The following is a 22,674-nucleotide window of genomic DNA, read 5'->3' as shown; positions in this document are numbered from 1 at the left end:
CCACGATGTGACACTGTCCCGACACCCATGATGTGACATTGCCCCGACACCCAAAAAATGTGACGCTCCCCCCGACACACACGATGTGACACTGCCCCCGACACCCACGATGTGACACTGTCCCGACACCCACGATGTGACACTGTCCCGACACCCACGATGTGACACTGCTCCCGGCCCCCGGCACCCACGATGTGACACTGTCCCGACACCCATGATGTGACATTGCCCCGACACCCACGATGTGACGCTCCCCCCGCCACACACGATGTGAGACTGCCCCCGGCACCCATGATGTGATACTGTCCCCGACACCCATGATGTGAGACTACCCCCGACACCCACGATGTGACGCTCCCCCCGGCACACACGATGTGAGACTGCCCCCGGCACCCATGATGTGACACTGTCCCCGTAGAAAACGTACATCTTGTCATAGGTATTGTATTGTGTGTAGGTAAAGATGTGTGCTAAGTGAGTGTGTAAACGTTGTGTTTCTGATGTGTTAGTACTGCAGACGTGAGTCAGTGAGTGAGTCTCTTAAATAAGTGAGTAGTGCAGCGTTAACGAATAGAGTAAAGAAGTGTTTCTGATATGTGAGTACTGCAGACGTGAGTCAGTGAGTGAGTCTCTTAAATAAGTGAGTAGTGCAGCGTTAACGAATAGAGTAAAGAAGTGTTTCTGATATGTGAGTACTGCAGACGTGAGTCAGTGAGTGAGTCTCTTAAATAAGTGAGTAGTGCAGCGTTAACGAATAGAGTAAAGATGTGTTTCTGATATATGAGTACTGCAGACGTGAGTCAGTGAGTAAGTGTCTTAAATAAGTGAGCAGTGCAGAGTTAACGAATAGAGTAAAGATGTGTTTCTGATATGTGAGTACTGAAGACGTTAGTCAGTGAGTGAGTGTCTTAAATAAGTGAGTAGTGCAGCGTTAACGAATAGAGTAAAGATGTGTTTCTGATAAGTGAGTGCAGCAGACGTGAGTCAGTGAGTGTCTTAAATAGGTGAGTAGTGCAGCGTTAACAAATAGAGTAAAGATGCATTTCTGATATGTGAGTACTGCAGACGTGAGTCAGTGAGTGTCTTAAATAAGTGAGCAGTGCAGCGTTAACAAATAGAATAAAGATGCATTTCTGATATCTGAGTACTGCAGACGTGAGTCAGTGAGTGAGTGTCTTAAATAAGTGAGTAGTGCAGCGTTAACGAATAGAGTAAAGATGTGTTTCTGATATGTGAGTACTGCAGACGTGAGTCAGTGAGTGTCTTAAATAAGTGAGTAGTGCAGCGTTAACAAATAGAATAAAGATGCATTTCTGATATGTGAGTACTGCAGACGTGAGTCAATGAGTGTCTTAAATAAGTGAGCAGTGCAGCGTTAACGAATAGAGTAAAGATGTGTTTCTGATATGTGAGTACTGCAGACGTGAGTCAGTGAGTGAGTGTCTTAAATAAGTGAGTAGTGCAGCGTTAACGAATAGAGTAAAGATGTATTTCTGATATGTGAGTACTGCAGACGTGAGTCAGTGAGTGAGTGTCTTGAATAAGTGAGTAGTGCAGCATTAACGAATTGATTAAAGATGTGTTCAAGAAAGTGAGACGGCTGTTAATAAATGCGAGTGAGTAATGCAGTAATCATGGCATTCGTGAGTGATGCTGTGTTTTGAGTACTGTAGTTTTTAGTGAGAGAGTAAGTGAGTAACGCATCTTTAAGTGAGGATTTCTGGTTCAGGTACGTGAGTGATGCTGTGTTTTGAGTACTGTAGTTTTTAGTGAGAGAGTAAGTGAGTAACGCATCTTTAAGTAAGGATTTCTGGTTCAGGTACGTGAGTGATGCTGTATTTGGAGTAATGTAGCTTTTCGTGAGAGAGCAAGTCAGTAACGCATATTTAAGTGAGGATTTTTGGTTCAGGTACGTGAGTTATGCTGTATTTTTAGTACTGTAGCTTTTAGTGAGAGAGTAAGTGAGTAATGCATCTTTAGGTGAGGATTTCTGGTTCAGGTACGTGAGTTATGCTGTATTTTCGGTAAGTGAGCAATGAAGTGTTTAGGACGTGAAAGTTTGGTGTGTTTTTTTAAATTGAGTAGGAATCGAGTCAGTGATGTTATGTTGGAGCAAAAGTGCATAAGTGAGTAATCCAGCACTGACACTGTGTTGGAACTTAGTAACGCTGTGTTTAATACGTCTTGGAACAATGCAGCGTTGAGTGAGTGAGTGACTCTGTGTTGGAACTTAGTAACGCTGTGTTTAGTAAGTAATGGAACAATGCAGCGTTGGGTGAGTGAGTGAGTGACTCTGTGTTGGAACTTAGTAATGCTGTGTTTAATACGTCTTGGAACAATGCAGCGTTGGGTGAGTGAGTGACACTGTGTTGGAACTTAGTAACGCTGTGTTTAGTAAGTAATGGAACAATGCAGCGTTGAATACAACGAGAGAGGGTAATTACGTGTGTTTGAGTACGCGAATAATGCAGCATTCAAGATGTGAGTTAGCAATACTGTGTGGTAAGTAAATCAATCAGTTTTAAGGAACTGAGTAATGCAGCGGTAGAGATATGAGTGAATGATGCTACAGTGTATGTGACTGGGTCTTCATGTGTGTTAAGTACGTCAGCATACCTGTCAACAGGAAAGCCGTATAAACCCCCTGAATCCCTAAATACAACATAGTCCACTGCTTCTCAGACATTTTATTGTGACCAGTGGCATTATGCACATGTTGCCAAAACACAACAGACGTCGGTCGTACCAAATGTATCGTTGCCTCACTTTTGTATTCCAATGTAGATGACTCAGTCGATGTGGTCGTGTTCATGACGTGCACACAGTACGTAGTTACCTCATCTCTCAAACAAGTACGCCATACATGCATTCTGGTGCCAGTCTTATAAAACCTACCTGTATTCCTGCCAAGTGAACAGCTGAAGAGCTATTAGCGTTACCCAGCACCCACCACGAGGAGGTTGCTCTTCACATGTGCCGTATTGTGTACACGGAAATAGTACCATGTACTATGAAGTGAGACATATGTAGGTCATATACAGACAACTCATGAATCAAATCTGACATTTGAACTGCTCTGGGGATAAATGTGATACTTTCTCATCCAAGTGAACTAACACATCAGAATTTCTACGATGTCTTTGGTCAATCTGCGACGTAGTTTTCGAAGACTCTTTCTGTAAGTGTCTCTATCCCGTTCAACACGTCTCAGCTGTTGTGCCAGTACTTTCACTTGTGTCTCTGTGTTTTGCACTTTGGCTTTCAATCTGTAATACGTAAAAATGAAAATACATGTAAACAGAAGCACAACAATAAAGGCTACTTTTGTGTTGGCGAACTCGTATGACGTCTGAAGTTTTACCCTTTTTCCACTGAAATTACATGAAATAATTGCTCTTAAGCGTTTCTGTTTTTAAGGGTGTAAATAAATGCAATATGTGGCTGGTATCACAAGCCAAACTTAACTAAATGAATGCAATATATTGCTGGTGTCAATAAAAACACTTAACTAAATGAATTTACAGTAACAAATTATCAAAACTGCAAATTCAACTTATAAAGTTGAAAAATAACGCGACGAAAAAAAACCCCGCGAAATCGGAGGTCAAACGATTCACTAATTTCACCCCAGCGCTGGGGGTGAAAAGTGGCTTCAGCAGCTGTGCTGCGCTGCGCCCATAGCCCATGCGCAGTGATTAGGTTCGCGCGGCTTGAACTGGGAAGGCGACTCGTAAAACACAGCAAGTGATGCGTGCATAGATTATCGCGTGCATGGATTAACAAAAGATGTTTCTTGTGATTACAAGCATCTTTAGTCTGCAGTAATAAAAATACACTGGTCCCATACTTTTTGTTATATGTTTTCACATCTTGCTTTTGGGGGGTTGACAGATTCGTAAAAAAGTTTTCTAGAAAGTGTAGCATTAGAAATACTAATTTGTTAGTTGAACATTTGTTAAAAATTACTCAGCTTGAAACGGAAATGTTTTAATGCATGTCTATGGAAACATAGAAAAATATGTTGATTGTGATAAGCAGTCTCTGTCACAGACAGAACTCAATGTCTGTTTTATTGACACCTATGTGTCTGTCTGCCTGCCTGTCTGCTAATGACAATATGCAATACACAACTTCAATCACTGACCACATGCAATTTGAACTTGAAACGTATAAGGCTAAACACCATAAACAAAATACATTGATTTGTGGCTCGTGCACCTGAGTTCTGTCTCTGTCACATTATGTAATTACACAGACGGACAGGTGCGATACTTGTACACACGACATGTTATTATGTCGGTGGGTTGCAAACAAACTGCATCCATTTTTCTCGGATGACTGGATCGTACGGAAACTGGTGCAAAACTCAGATTGTCAGTTTCAAGTCCTACTTTGTACTTGGACGAACGACAGTTTCCATCCACGCAGTTTCACCATCTCAGTATTTGTTGATTTGATCGAAGGCAAATGCAGATAAAAAAAGAGCACGAATTTACAAAACCTAACATAACTTCTTTGGGTGGGATTTTAGAAGCTGGGAAGTACAAAATAGACAGACTTTATGGGTAACAACTTCTTTATTACGAGAGAGCGACGTTTCAATACAGGTTCTTGTACCGTTGTCAAGCGGGAATCCAACATCTCTCTACACACACACGCACACACACACGCACGCACGCACGCACACACACACACACACTGAGCCCTCAGCGTATCCACAAATGAACCAGCCAATGAACGGCTTTATTACACTTGAGTACACACGCACCCGCTCTGACTGGGTTCGGTCTCCCGGGTGCTTCGTTTCGAGGGAAGTAAACCCAAGTACCAAAAATTGCACTTTTGATTTGCGATTGTACGCTTATAGTTTTGTTTATTTATTTTGTCATAATCAGCAATGTATATTATATGTCATGAATAAGTGACAATTGTTTTAATTATGTTTTTTTGTTTTGTTTTTATTTTTATTACATGTGACCTTTAAATTTGTCGGCGTTGACATTGCTGTAACCAAGTTGGAAGCGGGAGTGAATGATTTGACAGAATCGTGAACCGTAGGTAAGGTCGAAGTAATTTGGTTTTATTAACATCGTCCTTTTTTAATCTCTTTTTGAATTCGCCAAGGGACAGAGCGTTTGTACTCACTGTCTGAGGGTAAAAATACCAGATGTTGACGGTGTCAGGAGGAATGATTTGGCATAGTTACTAGTTCTACAATTTCTTAAATTAAAGTGGTTGAATCAGATACTTTATTTGGTATGATAGATGATAAATAAGGGGCACTGAACTGTTTTCAATTTATAGCACATACACAGCTTTTGAGAATGTCTCCTTTCATCCAAAGAGGTAAGATTTGTTGCATCTAATAGTTTATCATCCCTGGTGCCATGGACAGCTCCGCATAGAGTTCTGATTGCACCGAGGTGTAACTTTTCAAGGATAAGTTTTTGTTCATTTGTACAATAGTCCCAAATATGGCTGCCATAATCGAAAATAGGCAGCATAAATGATTTGTACATAGTTTCCAGAGTCTTTCTATTCAGTAGATACTCTAAACTTCTCAGACAGTTTATCATGGGGCCAATTTTCTTTGAAATGGTTTCGATATGACTATGCCAAAGGCTATCTTGTTGAAATATTACTCCTATGTGTTTGTGGCCAGCCACATAACCACAGGTATTCATGAGCAATTCTGGCTAAGCGCTTTAAGCTAGTTTTCGGGGAAAATTGTATAGATACAGTTTTACTTGGATTGAAATCAACTTGTCATTCCTTTGCCCAGTTAGATATTCTTGATAAATCCTCATTTAGACAAGCCATAGCTGTCTTGGAGTCAAGGGCTATATCATAAAGCGAGGTGTCGTCCGCGAAAAGTCTTATGTTTCTATTAAAGCCATCAACAATATCATTTATGTAAAGTATGAATAAGAGCGGTACGAAAACGGATCCTTGGGGGGACACCTGCTGGAACTGGTCTAAGGTCGGATTTATAACCATCTACAACAACGCGTTGATATCGACTTTCTAGGTAACTTTTAAACCATAGTAACAAGTTGCTGTTGAAACCATATGATTCAGGTTTACGAAGTATGCCTTTGTGCCACACCTTGTCAAAAGACTTACTAATTTAGAAGCCTTTAGAAGCCTTTCCTGAAATAAGTTTCCCCAAAAGAGTAGCGTTCGAGATTTAATTTCAATTTCCAGCGGATAACTCCCCAGTTCCCCATAAACCATGAAGGAGGGGGTGCTTTTACTTAATGAGAGGAGTTCCTTTAGTATCATCAATAGTGATTTCATGAAAAACTGGTATCAGTGATCATTAAGACGCCATTTTGGAAATTTAATACTCCGAATAATTATCCGATTTAACGTTTCATAACATATACCAAATAACACTGTGAATTTGGATGTCGTATCGTGTCAAAAATGGCGACATTTACGATGAAACCTATTTTGAAAGGTCATTTTCAGCACTTTAGCTTTGTCTGAGATAATGGTGGATGGTATCCAGAAACAGGAAATTCTCCCACAAACTTCGAAACTGTGAAGGGTGTTGTGTGCGTGATATATTTAGAATTGTGCTGTATTGTATTGGAACTGTATTGGCGAATGACATATATATATATGTGTCCTTCTGGCATCCCGGACACCCTTACTATCTCGGAAGACTTGGTGCTTCAGTGTAGACAGAATCAGTCATCGGGCATTCTCTCAACATGCAGGAATGTCCATCCTACAATGGTATAGCCTTGCCATAACAATAACCCTACAGCTAGAGGCTATCAACAATAACCCTACAGCTAGAGGCAAGAAACGGTATGTCAAGTTATACTATCCTGTCGTGAACAAGCCACTTAATCTTCAATACTTTTGTGTGCCGTCCGAAATACAACTGTTTGTATCACAGGGACTTGCCTCCTGTCTTCACAATCACGTTATACATTACACCGACAATGCCATTTAGAAAGTGGTCAAATGTAACATATGTTATACTTGGGTTTACACTTTCTTAGAGTCAGGCACCAAATCGCCAGCACACAACGTCAGATGCCTAGTCCGCTCAGTCACCGCGGCTTCCACGGTGGCTGAGCTGCCTAAGAGTCTGACGTTGTGCCTGACTGGGACTCAACCCAACAAAAGTACTAGAATCTGTACTTTACTAAGAAAGTGTAATCCTAAATACAACATAAGGTAGCATTACATTAGATTGTCCCATTCTAACTTCTTGTCATACAGATGTATTTCCGACATGATCACAAGACATAAAGGGATCACATTCACAGACGTATGTTGCATATCAGCTGAAATGCACCGGACTTTAGATATCTTTGATAATAAAGAAATACAAATGTTGGATTAACTCACTGTGAACATTGCGTTCTTTTAGTATAACCAGTTTGTGCTCCAGAAAATATTTCGTATGCTTGAAACTGACGGAATAGTGACGTCACATCCTGTTAACGTGGACGTGAAGAAACCGGAGGAGGTAGACATTTCCTACAGCAGGATGTTCGGCCCACATTTGCCTCAATATATTTTTGCTGGATGTCATGATACGGTTCATAATTAAACTTACACCAACTCTTCTAGATGGGACGGCTACACTGAACCGGGTGTTCAGGTTTGGTACGGAGCGTGTACGATCATTCTTCATCCCCATTTCAGGATGTAGTGGGAATGTTGTTCATCACGGCGTACAAGAACCAACCAACAGACAAACTCACTGATCGCCGTATTATTGGTCTTAAATACACATGAGCCACTGGTCCCATATTGGCGAAAGGATGTTAGCCCTAGGATATCCTAACTTTGATCCTAGGATCTAGGTGAGTGTCCTATCTTATTCTCGAAAAGTGTCCTAGCGCTAGGATATCCTAACTTAGGACAAATACTAGGATAGGTTTTGACTTGTCCTAAGTCTATCGACCCGTGAAGATCCGGGGTAGAATAAGTCTTCAGCAAGCCAGGCTGGCCACAAAAGGCGACTATGCTTGCCGTAAGAGGCGACTAACGGGATCGGGTTGTCAGGTTTGCTGACTTGGTTGACACATGTCATCGTATCCCAATTGCGCAGATCGATGCTCATGCTGTTGATCACTGGATTGTCTGGTCCAGACTCGATTATTTACAGACCTCCGCCATATAGCTGGAATATTGCTGAGTGCGGCGTAAAACTCAACTCACTCACAAACCCCTAAGTCTATCTTAGTGGAAGTCAACATAGTGTGGTTCTTGTTTGTTCACCAATTTTGACGTTGTCAAACAAGATAACTCGCCAAAATTACTTTTGAATTTACAACAGCACACAGATTTGATGATTTACGAAGAGTTGTTTGAGTTCATATTATCAATTTATCGGTAATGAATAGACACACTTGTTACAATGCACATATTCGTTAGATCTACAAAAGAGATTTGTTCAATTCGTACCTATTATCGGCCTTTTTAATCACAAGATTGCTCTTTTCAGTCACATTGCCGTGAAATGTCAATGTCAAGGCCAACTTGATAGGGGAAGTAATTCTTGTTTTTTCCTAGGTGAGTTTTTCAGTTTGTGAGATGACGCATAATAAGAGTTCAAGTCATGATTTTCAGAAAAAAACAAATACAATGAAAATATTTTTTGCACATATCTTCAATATCCTTATTGCATTTTTGGCAGACTTTCAAATTCTGAAGTAAAATTGTTATCGCCATGTCAAAAAGATGAATTTTCAAAAACTTCAAAACTACTATAATGTGATGAAAATATCGAATAATTTCTTCTTGATCTACTAAACCGCTATGCCACAGATTGTGACGTCAATAACTACTTATTCATATGACGTCATTAAACTGCTGTATGCGAATGGTTTTGTGCTCTCACTAACGACGTGTATCATTCATTCCAGAGCTGGCATCAGGTTGGGGCGACAGTGAGAATCTAAACTAAACAACGAGTGAGGTGAGGTGAAATGGCGTTTAACGTCGTACTTAAGAATATTTCACTCATATGACCACGTGCATGCGTGTGCATGTGTGGCTGCTTGTACTAGCCCAGATATATGCTGATTTTATTGTGCTAGCTTGTACGGAGCTCACAGACTGCTGATACCTCTCTGACAAACCTGTCAATTGCCATAGCTCAAAATCTCTGCTATATATTATGATAAACATTCAGTGATAAGCAAGAAGACAAGCCGATAGTTGAGTGTATACAGGTGGCGGTGACCCAAGGTATAAATAACATAGCGACTGGCAATGCTCACGTGGAACACTCCACGCCCGCCAGATCGACCTCGAAAATGTCCAAGAAAAACACCAAAGAGCCAAGATGTAAACAAAGATGTAAATCATCCGTTTTTTGTCAGCATACTAGCAAAAGTACAAGGATTTTTACTTTACTAAGAATATAATGCCAGATTGTCATTTGCTATTATTGTATTTTCTAAGATGCCTAGCGGTTAGAACAATCGAAAAAAATGCATTATCAGACAATAAAGGTACTGTATTTTGATGACGTAACAATTGAATGACGTTATGCCGTCACTGCGCCATTCTAGTGTGCCCCCCTCGTAATCGAACTATAATAACCTTGACCTTATAGTAACCTTTTTAGGGTTTATATTTGGTCTAGGATAATTATAATACCTAGAATTTGTTGTCGGGTAATTAACTTGGGACCGCAACACCTTCAAATAACCAAGAGAAGCATCGATTAGTGGCCAGTCTTTAGTCGGTGCATTTCATGAGTGAAATTATATAAAACATCAGAATTATTTCAAACTTGGACAATTAATGCATAATATGAAAATCATGTGAATTAATAATTACATAAACCTTACTGACAATATACCTTACAATAAACAATTGCCAAGATTACACGGAAGTGAGGACACTTCATATTATATTGGAAACATAATACACGTGATGTAGCGCAGCTGAGAAATATGCGTAGAGAATGATGAGGTAACTGTTCTGTAAGACAGGTAGTACATGTGCTATCAATTGCTAAAATAATCTTCTATGGAAGTCGTAAATGATAGGCGTTACTTTGCTACATCGCAACAGAATACAACCTAAGCAGAATAATAAGAATACACAAATAATATAAGTGTTCAGTCTGCTAGTTGAATCTTATGACCAGATCTGAATATCTAGACTGTCGCGAATTACTAAAGATTGAATAAGTACACATATTCATACTTAAAGCTTTACAGTACTGAGAACGTAGCAATATGTAAGCAACAGAATGAAACAACAAGGTTTATGTGCGCTCAGTAGTTTTGCGTGTACCGTATTGTAACCTCACATAATATGTACATTGTTTAAACATTGGTTGATGAAAGGTAGCATGGAACATTTGAGTTAAACACATATAATAATCATTTAGAAATACATTCACTGACATTCACTTTAATTGCAAACACGCAATAAAATACACAACACGTACGCAAGAATTGCTTTGCTTCCACGAGCCCGATCATATGTGATTTTGATTTACTGAACCTATATAATGTCTTAACGTTACTACATTATACTGTAAACTATTTTGATGTAAGATTGTTAGATTGGTTCTACATGGTCTGACACAACTATGATACAGATATTCCTTGTTGTACTTAATCAATACTGCATAGTTTAAATGATGATATTGGCATAAACTAACAGTATGGAACGTAATAGAAAACAGAGAAAATATGAACATAATTTAAGAACATACAATGAATGAATTGAACATGGCTTACCTTCAAATAACCAAGAGAAGCATCGATGAGTGGCTAGTCTTTATTTGGTGCATTTCATGAGTGAAATACCCCGAATAAATGCCGTTATATATACCACCGATGCTCGCAGAGTTCGTGATATGGTCGCGCGTTCAATGGTCACTTCTTTAAACAATACTTACCAATGCTGCTAATCTACACTGCTGACTATCTAAATCTTAAGATTACCTCGTAGCTTTGAAAGACTTGAGAGTGCAGAAATGACCAAAATTATCTAACAGTTTTCTCGGAGAGCGTGTAATCATAGAGTAATGTTTACATGTCGTCTTAACAGTTAGTACATAAGGCTTATCAAGAAAAGTTGGGAATGAAGACGAGCGTATATCGATACTGACAGATTATAGACTTGGGCCGGACCATGCATGTAGCCTTAAAGCTTAACACCTAATGCTAATTATCTTACAACTTGGAAAATGAAGATCAACACTGAGACAGCGTTTAGTATTCTCGTTATTGAATAGAATATACAAAATGTGCTGTTTAGTCCCATTTTATAAAGTCACAATTATTTATATAGGATTGAGGGAAATATGACGTATTTTAGAACTATAATAGAACCATTTTACGTTATGTCACAATGTAAGCGACGTCACGATGCATGTCAGTTGCATCGCCTCGTACGGCCTCCTACAGTAAACTACTCCGTTGCATCCCGTTTCTTGGTTTGCAGTTGCTCCACGCAGCTAACATCACGTCCTCGTACTTTAACTATAATAGTTCAGGGCGAAAGTGTGTTTTATTACACAATACATGGTGGTAGAGCGACCAGTATGTCTTAAATAACTTCCCTGATACCGTAAATCGACAGCACTTTTGTTCAGCTACAACACTTGTCACATGTACTTGAACAGTTATGAATGAGTTCTAACACCCTCCATATCCATCTAATATTAAACATTTTAGTAAAATTAAATATAACTGTGAACCACTTGTAATATACATGATTAGTTTAGCATGCAGTGATGATGGTATGTAGTGATGATGGTATGTAGTGATGATGATATGTAGTGATGATGGTATGTAGTGGTGATTGTAGATAGTCAAATGAATGTGAGTGAGTGAGTGAATGAGTTTGATTTTACGTCGTGTTTAGCAATATTCCAGAAAAGTCACAGGCGGGGGACACCATAAATCGACCTCACACACTGAACCCAGCTAGGAAATTGAACCCAGGTCTTCGGCGTTACGAGGAAACACTTTGACCACAAGGCTACCATGTTGAGATATGTAGTGATCATTGTAAGTAGTGATGGTAGAATGTGGTTGTGATAATACGTAGTGATGGTGGAATGTGGTTGTGATAATACGTAGTGATGATAGTATGCCATGATAATAGTGTGTAGTGTTGACGGTGTGCGGTAGTTATTATATGTAGCAATGATGGTATGTGATGATGATGATGATGATATTAAGTGATGATGGTTTTGGCGGATGATGGCATTTAGTGATGATGCTGTGTAGTGATGATATGTAACATCTATTTATGATATTGTGTACTGATAATGGTATATAGGGATGATATTATCTAGTGATGATGGTATGTAGCGATGATGGTAGGTTCTGTGATGATATGTAGTGATGATTGCAAGTAGTGACGATGATATGTAGCGATGATGGTATGTGGCGATGATGGTATGTAGTGATGATGGTGTGTAGTGATGATTGCATATAGTGATGATGGTATGAAGGGGTGGTGGTATGTAGTGATGATGGTATGTAGTGATGATGGCATGTAGTGATGATTGCATGTAGTGATGATGGTGTGTAGTGATGATGGTGTGTAGTGATGATGGCATTTCATGTTGATCAAATGCAGTGATGCCAGTATGTGGTGATGATGGTATGTAGTGATGATGGTATGTAGTTATGATGGTGTGTAGCGATGATGGTGTACAGTTATGGTGGTAGTTCATGTTGATGCCATGCAATGATGCAGGTATGTGGTGATGATGGTGTGTAGTGATGATGGCGTGTGGTGATGATGGTATTTAGTAATGACGCTATGTAGTGATGATGGTATGTAGTGAAGATGGTGTGTAGTGATGTTGGTAATTCATGTTGATGATATGCAGTGATGCCGCTATGTAGTGATGATGGTATGTAGTGAAGATGGTGTGTAGTGATGATGGTAATTCATGTTGATGATATGCAGTGATGCCGGTATGTGGTGATGATGGTTTTTAGTGATGATGGTGTATAGTGATGATGGTATGTAGTGATGATGGTATGTAGTGGAGATGGTGTGTAGTTATGATGGTAATTCATGTTGATCAAATGCAGTGATGCTGGTATGTGGTGATGATGGTACGTGGTGATGATTGTACGTAGTTATGATGGTGTGTAGTGATGATGGTATGCAGTTATGATGGTAATTCATGTTGATGACATGCAGTGATGCCGGTATGTAGTGAAGAAGGTTTTTAGTGATGATGGTGTATAGTACTGATGGTATTTAGCGATGATGGTGTGCAGTGGTGGTGGTGTGTAGTGATGATGGTATGTAGTGATGATGGTATTTAGTGATGATGGTATTGAGTGATGATGGTATTTAGTGATGATGGTGTGTAGTGATTATGATATGTAGTTATGATGGTATGTAGTGATGATGGTATTTAGTGATGATGGTATTTAGTGATGGTGGTGTGTAGTGATGATGATATGTAGTTATGATGGTATGTAGTGTTGATGACATGCAGTGATGCCGGTATGTAGTGAAGATGGTTTTTAGTGATGATGGTGTATAGTACTGATGGTATTTAGCGATGATGGTGTGCAGTGGTGGTGGTGTGTAGTGATGATGGTATGTAGTGATGATGGTATTTAGTGATGATGGTATTGAGTGATGATGGTATTTAGTGATGATGGTGTGTAGTGATTATGATATGTAGTTATGATGGTATGTAGTGATGATGGTATTTAGTGATGATGGTATTTAGTGATGGTGGTGTGTAGTGATGATGATATGTAGTTATGATGGTATGTAGTGTTGATGGTATTGAGTGATGATGGTATTTAGTGATGATGGTGTGTAGTGATTATGATATGTAGTTATGATGGCAATGCAGTGATGATGGTATTTAGTGATGATGGTATTTAGTGATGGTGGTGTGTAGTGATGATGATATGTAGTTATGATGGTATGTAGTGTTGATGGTATTGAGTGATGATGGTATTTAGTGATGATGGTGTGTAGTGATTATGATATGTAGTTATGATGGTATGTAGTGATGATGGTATTTAGTGATGATGGTATTTAGTGATATTGGTGTGTAGTGATGATGATATGTAGTTATGATGGTATGTAGTGTTGATGGTATTTAGTGATGATGGTATTTAGTGATGATGGTGTTTTTATTGATGATGATATGTAGCTATGATGGTAATTCATGTTGATGACATGCAGTGATGCCAGGATGAAAAGCGAGATAGTAAACCATTGAAATAAACGTAAAAAGTTACAGTAGGAAATACATGCCATGACCGGATTTACGTATGTTTCAGATATTTCCTAACTTCGGGCATATATTTCATATGAATCTATACCTTTGAAACATATGCTCATCGTACATTTTCGTATGCACAAGCACCTCGTTCATTTATGCCATGACCTGATTGTCAGGGATTTCCAAACATGAATTGCAAAACAGATACCTGGTAAATATATGATCATACAGTATTTCCAATGCATTCCTTTGAATTTCAATGGGTGCTGAAATTTCCGATTTCGTTCTAAGTTTCCTCGGGTTGGAAACATGTGAATTTACTTAGGAAGGGAAACACATGTAAATTTTCAAATTTGCAAATATTTACACACCTTAGACATTTATGTATCATACCGGATTTCATGAGTATGTATATGAATGGTTTATACACTTCATCTAACCTGTACTCAAGCAAGATGATCATATGTTTCCATAATGTGAATTACTTAGTTCATGTAATTTCATTTTCACACATTTTAGTAAGTTTGAAATCAACGTTCACATGACCTCAAAATTTTTATCACCAAAAGAGCCTGACAAACAAGCAGTATTACGCAAGCTCACACGCCTTATCAAGCTGCACTCCGCTTTGCTGCCAGTATCAGTTACGCCTTGTCTGTGGTGTTGGCAAATCTTGTGAGGTGCATGTTTCGAGGGATTAAAAGGTTTAGTTGTGAACAAAGGGCGATGTGTTGCCCTTTGTCCCTGCAAGTGTCCCTAGCTGTCCCAATATAATAGCACTTTGTCTTTCTTGGAGCACAGCCAAATATGCTACAGGAACCAACTTTTAAGTTTGTCCAGCTCGCGCATCTACTGTAAAATATTTTGTAGCAGTACATAATTGAATATTACTGCACTGCATGTGACCTTCCTTAATAGTGTCACAGTGCCTGAACAATGTTATTTCTCCATTCGCTCAGCCTTTGCTGTAATAACGCCATACATAAACTTAAAGTTGTCCACATTTGTTTCACTAACACAAAAGTATACAATAACCAACAATGCCATATCCAATTATATATTCTGTGAGACATGAAATAGAAATTGTTTTTATCGTGTAGCGATTATGACCGGATGGCTGAGGCGGGTGCGTTCTCTGAGTATATCATAGGCATGTTGGATCACCGTGCCTTTTGTGAAATTCGTCTATATTGCCCTGTTTTAATTGACGATCCATAACTCAGATTGCGAGTAAATATCTCGTTAGTAATTGTGATGTCGCATTGTTGTAAATTTCCCTGTCGGAGAAGTCATTCTCACAAGATACATATTCCCTTGTTTGGAGAAGATCTATGGCTATTACGCCCAAGTGTTGCTAAACATCGTGTAGGCCTTTAGTCTGACACAGACGCAGACCTCGCATGTTCAAGTTCAGATCTGACAGGGGCTGAAAATATCATTCCGACATGAACACAATATCTCAGTGTTCTCCTAAGTGAGTGGATCGCTTTCTACAACATTGGAAAAAAACTGTATCGTTGTCCTTCTGATATTCCCGGGTCGTGGGAGTAGCCTAGTGTTAAAGCGTTCGCTCGTCACGCCGAAGACCCGGGTTCGAATCCCAACATGGGTACATTGTGTGAAGCTCATTTCTGGTGTCCCCGCCTTGATATTGCTGGAATATTGCTAAAAGCGGCGTACAACCAAACTCACTCACTCACTCTGATATTACCCCGAACGGAAGCTCTACCCATTTAGGGTACAATGTGTAAGTTACAGAATTGTAGGGAATAGTCTTAAGACTTTTCTACTTTGACCAGGATTCTTCGAACTTGTAACAGTCGTTGGAGAATATCAAAAGAGAAAAAGGTATTTCGCGATGTATCTGATGGACGTATATGGAGAACATTTGAAGAACTTTTATAAATACAATAGTAGATATACCGGTTATGTTTAAAACGTACCCTCAATCTGGTAGCCAGAGGGATTATTGTAAAATATCGCAGTATGTATCATCATAAACGGGCCAAGATAAAAGTACATGTCATTCATCCCCACATTATATCCCTTTTATAGACACGGGACATCGTATACAGGTAGGGCAAACACTTTCTTCTAAAGGTATCTGCCGGTTTCACGCTACATATATGTGTTCAGATTATCGAGAAAACTAGCGACGCAAGTTCTCCTCAATCACACCAGAGACCATATAATCTATCATATGGCCTTTGATCACATATATAATTGTTATTGATACCCAGTGTTTATTGATAGCGATGAAGCAACTTATCAAAATTTACGGCCGACAGTATCATCTGCATTACTCTCACAGGGTTGTCATGGCAACGATAATTTGGCAGACTATTTATTGTGTTATTCTTTAATCTGCGAATCAGAATTTAAATCAGTTTTGACGTGAGCATGTTAAGAAAAGAGAAGCTGTAAAACGAAATGTATTGTGATCGAACCTATAGGCCTTTGTAAAAGCGAGTTTCAAGCCAACTACATGAAAACCTGTTTTTATGATAAATATCTGCTAATCCTTGGCACGATTTCGACCATATCATGGGCATGTGTTTGTGAATCATAATCAAATAGTGATGTTACACGGCGTCCATGCAAACAAGGGCGTAGCTACCATTATAAAAAAACAGCTCGAGCTTACACATGATCTTTGCTAAAAATAATTTTTCTTCTAATTCTTGCCAAATATACCTACAAACACGTTCCATTTAAAAAGTGGAAATAACTCTATGAATCATACTGACTACAGTATTCTTTGATTAAAGCATTACCATGTACAGTAAACAGGTTATTCTTCACATCATAACTTTCGGTGATGATTGTTTTTCCATGTATGAGGATGTTTTGTTACAGTCATGATTATATGTGAATCATCACTGAAATGCAGTTGTTTATTTTTCATTTGTTTATCATTTATTTTAGAAAAAAACACCAAATACTCGATGTATGGTATTGTATAAATGCAGCAGACATGTGTAAACTATGTCCAAACATATTTGTATATGAGGAAATCACATTTCAATTTCGACAATATTTTGAAGCTATTGAAATCATCAAACGTCAAACAATAACTCTTCAAGTCTCATAAAAAATGAAAGTTGGGCAAGCCCTCAATACCACCTATAATATTAATCTTTGCAGCCCATAGGGCTTACACGAAAAAAATGGCTTGTTACGCGCCTGGCAAACGCACGAGAATTGCAATACGGGCCTCTAACCACTGATTCTCCGTGACCTGGAGACACATGTGACTGAGCGTATGTTGGGACGTCGTCTGTCATACAGACCCGGAAGCAAATATATCCAAGCCCACGCAAGTCTACAAATGTAGCAAGTCTAGATTTCCACAGCTTTAGGAGAAAGTCTCAGGGCTCCTTTTCATTATATTATATATATTTTTTTACTATGAACTTTTTTCTGTAAAATATGTTCATATCAGTGACTAGCTGTTAATCTAGTTCTGACAGGTAGAAGACAAAATACAAAATGGATACTAGTGCTGTTACATTTTTTAAATTATATATAAACATACGTCCTTGTCTCGAGATAAATGTATATTTTCCACCAAATGTACATTCGGAGGATATCGAAATCTAGGTTAAGCTATTTAAATCATATTTAGAATTAAAACACCCAAACAATGGTTTGTAGTCCAAATTTTTGGTTTTCCATATCTTGTCCCAGTCTGTATCACAGTCACAGAACCATATTTTTTCCCCTTCCGTCTCTAGGAAAACTCACTGCAGGGTTCGGGTTATGGAGTGCCATACCAAACACCCACAGCTGGCGGGACCAACATCTCCAGTAACATTTACATCTGCCAACGCTTAATTCGCAAGTGGTGAGGCAATAAGCTAATGGGGCTAAGGGGATGTGAAATATCTGTGATGCCTTATATGAAGTCTTCACCTAAGCAAGTCTAGCTATGTATGGCGTTAAGGCACTGCTTGAAGAAAGGCTCCTTTAGAATTTTATTTGGTAAATACATGTATTACTTCGTCTCTTTTTTTTAATTGAAATTTAGATCTTTGCCTTATATCAAAACAATATATTTTCAGTCTTAATGTGCCTATGTCGGGAATCAAACACCGGTTTTGACCTGACAGGCGAACGCTTTAACCACGAGCGTACCCCATCATTCCTTGATACTGTTAAAGAATATAAATTGGTACATGTATTATGCATTCAAGATTGAACCCAGTTTTGTCACCATTTATCTTTCAGTTTTTATGTTAGTGGCATGATCTTGCACACTGATAATTTAATAAGAGAAATATAATGATTGTTTGCGATCTTTATCCAATTTAGTTTTCCATTTATCTAGTGATTTTCAGTTTCTATTTGCTGAAATTCTGTACGAAGGTACTTTTAACAGTTTCACCCAATAACAGTAAAGCATACAGGTAATACGTTTCAGTACTTTGAAAGATTAATAAGTACACATTATATTCCATGATATTGAGATACCAAAATGATTAACATTATTATATAATGTACAACAAATTAGACAGCAATAAGCAAAAGCAAGAAAGAAAACGCATGAGCAACATAATGCTGTCAGGGTAGTAAGATTTCAATAATTATCGAAACTGCTTAGTTATGAGCTAATTGCAATCACTACAATTTTCTATAGTCTACCCAAGAGATGTAAACAAAATAGGTCTATTATGAAAATTGTGAGCTAATTGCAATCATTACAATTTTCTTTAGTCTACCCAAGAGGTGGAAACAAAATATGTCTACAGTATATTCCGTCGGGTAACTGCAATTTGAGAAAACGTCCGTCTGGAATAATACCTGTATTCCGAATATAAAAAAAGGTCATACCAAATATGTGCATGTTCACACATTTACAACAGTAACTTACACCGGGAATCATTAATACATTGTAATCATCTTTTATGAAAGTATGGATAATGAAATTTGTTCAGTTATGATCAGTCAAAGTCAAAGTCAAAGATGTTTATCGTACAAAAGGCCTCCGGCCCATATACATTGGAGTTATACATATACATTATACATATGGTGCAATAAGTAGTAATTAGTGATCCAGACAGCAAATCATGATACAGGCAGTAAATTATGTACAAGTAGTGAAATACGATGGACATACAACACTTTTTATCAGATTGTTACGTGTAATAAGAGCAAAATTGATGTAGTACGACAGCTTTATTATTACATGCTGGTCAGTTGATCAAAGAAGTAGTTTAAATGCTAATGTAGGTGGCTTACATAGATAATATTCAGCTATATATTTCGTACGCAAATCTTTATACAAAGGACATACAAGCAAAAAAATGGATTTCATTTTCCACATCTATATTACACAATGGGCACATTCTCTTGCATCGTTCAATATAAAAACGTCTTCCTTCGTTTACCATTATGTTGATCAAACCTAACCTAAAACGTATAAATGGATATCTAAATTTCTTTGATGTTAAAAACGACAGATATTTCTCTGGCTGGAGTAATGATTTGTATATTCTATAAGAGTCGTACCGTGAACTATTATGTATTACTGAATGCCATTCTTGATTAAACATATTAAGTCTTCTTTCTCGAAACTGAGTTAAAAACAAACTTGCATCACCAACCGACCGACTTAACCATACAAAACCGGATAACTCATACAAGTGAGCACTAAAATTAGGGACCTACCGGTTTATGTCTGTGTGAACACATCTGTCTGTGCTTTTTTGTAATTAGCAGTGTCTCCTTGTATAGTATATATAAGAAGTGTACCTAAGGTCAGTTATTTAAACTGTTATGTAATTTCCATTACAAAAAGTATAAACGATATTACCTACTGGTCAGAAAGACTTATCAGTACCGCAACACCGACCCACCGTCACCACCCCAACCTAGGCCTACCCCATGCCACACCCTCTCCCTCGCACACACACACACACACACACACACACTCCCTAACATACATATCGCTCTGGCCCATAGACCCGATATTTGAACCTGTTAAACAGACACCATGTGTATGTCAAGAAAGACACGCACGTTATTAGTGGTGCTCAGTAATGGGTATCACTTCACCATGTGTTTCTAATTATCACAGCATTTACATATGTTACACATGTTAGGAAACACATGGAAACGATGGCCAGATTGTAGTGATGATGGTATGTATGGTGGTATAGTGTTGATGATTTGTAGTGATGATGGTATGTAGTGATGATGGTATGTAGTGAAGATGGTATATTCTACCATGAATCAAGAAAATACTAGATTCTGATAGGTTGTTCTGAAAAATCAGACGGCATCAATTCTGGATTGACGCTCATCTGATTGTAAGGCCGCTTCACCGCGCATTAACAAATCTTATTGTGAGAACTACTTCCGTTTGACCACAATGATGGCGGATCATTAGTGATGATGGTATGTAGTGATGATAATATGTAGTGATGATGGTATAGTGATGATGGTGTGTAGTGATGATGGTGTGTAGTGATGATGGTATAATGATGATGGTATGTAGTGATGATGGTATGTAGTGAATGGGATGTGTAATGATGATGGTATGTAGTGATGATGGTATGTAGTGATGATGGTATGTAGTGATGATGGTATAGTGATGATTGTATGTAGTGATGATGTTTTGTAGTGATGATTGTATGTAGTGATGATGTTATGTAGTGATGATTGTATGTAGTGATGATGGTATGTAATGATGATGGTATGTAGTGATGATGTATGTACTGATGGTGTGTAGTGATGATGGTATGTACTGATTCTGGTATGTAGTGATGGTGATATGTACTGATGATGGTATAGTGATGACTGTATAAATTGATGATGATATAGTGATGATTGTATGCAATGATGATGTGTGTAGTGATGATGTATGTAGTAATGATGTATGTTGTGATGATGTATGTAGTGATGCTGTATGTAGTGATGATGTATGTTGTGATGATGGTATGTAGTGATGATGGTATGTAGTGATGATGTATGTACTGATGATGGTATATTGTGTTGATGGTATGAACTGATGATGGTATGTTGTGATGATGGTATCTTGTGATGATTGTATGTGGTGATGATGTTATGTAGTGATGATTGTATGTAGTGATGATGGTATGCAGTGATGATTGTATGTAGTGATGATTTTATGTAGTGCTGATGGTATGTTGTGATCACGGTATGTAGTGATGATGGTTTTTTGTGATGATGGTATGCAGTGATGATGTATGTAGTGGATACGGTATGTAGTAATGATGTGTTGTGATGATGGTATGTAGTGATGATGGTGTGCAATGATGACGTGTGAAGTGATGATCTGTTGTTATGAGGGTATGTTGTGATGCTGGTATGTAGTGGTGAAGTATGTAGTGATGATGCATGTAGTTATGATGGTATTTAATGATGATGTGTTGTGATCCAGATAGGTAGTGATGTTCTATGTAGTGATGATAGTGTGTAATTATAATGTGTGTAGTGATGATCTATGTAGTGATGATCGTATGTTGTGGTGATGTGTTTTGATGATTTGTTGTGAAGATGTACGTAGTGATGATGTATTTTGATGATGTTAGTGATGATGTCTGTAGTGATGATGTGTTGTGATGATGAGATGTGATGATGTATGTTGTGATGAAGTATGTAGTGATGATGTATGTAGTGGTGATATGTTGGGATGATGTATGTAGAGATGATGTATGTAGTGATGATGTGTTGTGGTGATGTATTATTGATGATGTATGTAGTGATGATGTCCTGTGATTATGTATTTTGTGACGATGGTATGCAATCATGATGTATGTGGTGATGATGTGTTGTGATGATGGTATTTAGTGATGATGTGTATGGTGAAGATGGTGTGTAATGATGATGTATGACTTGTTTGAGTGGAATGGTGTCTGTACTAATGATGGTGGTATGATGATGGTATATAGGGATGATGGTATGTCGTGATGATGTATTTAATGATGATGTAAGTAGTGATGATGTATGTAGCGATGATGTATGTTGTGATGATGTTTGTAGTGATGATATATGGAGTGATGAAAGTATGTAGTGATGATGGTATGTAGTGATGATAATATGTAGTGATGATGGTATAGTGACGATGGTTTGTAGTGATGATGGTATGTAATGATGATGGTATGTAGTGATGATAATATGTAGTGATGATGGTATAGTGATGATGGTTTGTAGTGATGATGGTATGTAGTGATGATGGTATGTAGTGAAGATGGTATATTCTACCATGAATCAAGAAAATACTAGATTCTGATAGGTTGTTCTGAAAAATCAGACGGCATCAATTCTGGATTAACGCTCATCTGATGTAAAAGGCCGCTTCACCGCGCATTAACAAAACTTATTGTGAGAACTACTTCCGTTTGACCACAATGATGGCGGATCATCAGTGATGATGGTATGTAGGGATGATAATATGTAGTGATGATGGTATAGTGATGATGACATGTAGTGATGATGGTATG

Source organism: Haliotis rubra, unplaced genomic scaffold (genome assembly GCF_003918875.1).
Source record: "Haliotis rubra isolate DU_JTF1 unplaced genomic scaffold, ASM391887v1 Scf204, whole genome shotgun sequence".
Lineage (NCBI taxonomy): Eukaryota > Metazoa > Mollusca > Gastropoda > Lepetellida > Haliotidae > Haliotis > Haliotis rubra.
The sequence above is the reverse complement of the archived record's forward strand: the minus strand, read 5'-3'. Positions refer to the sequence as shown.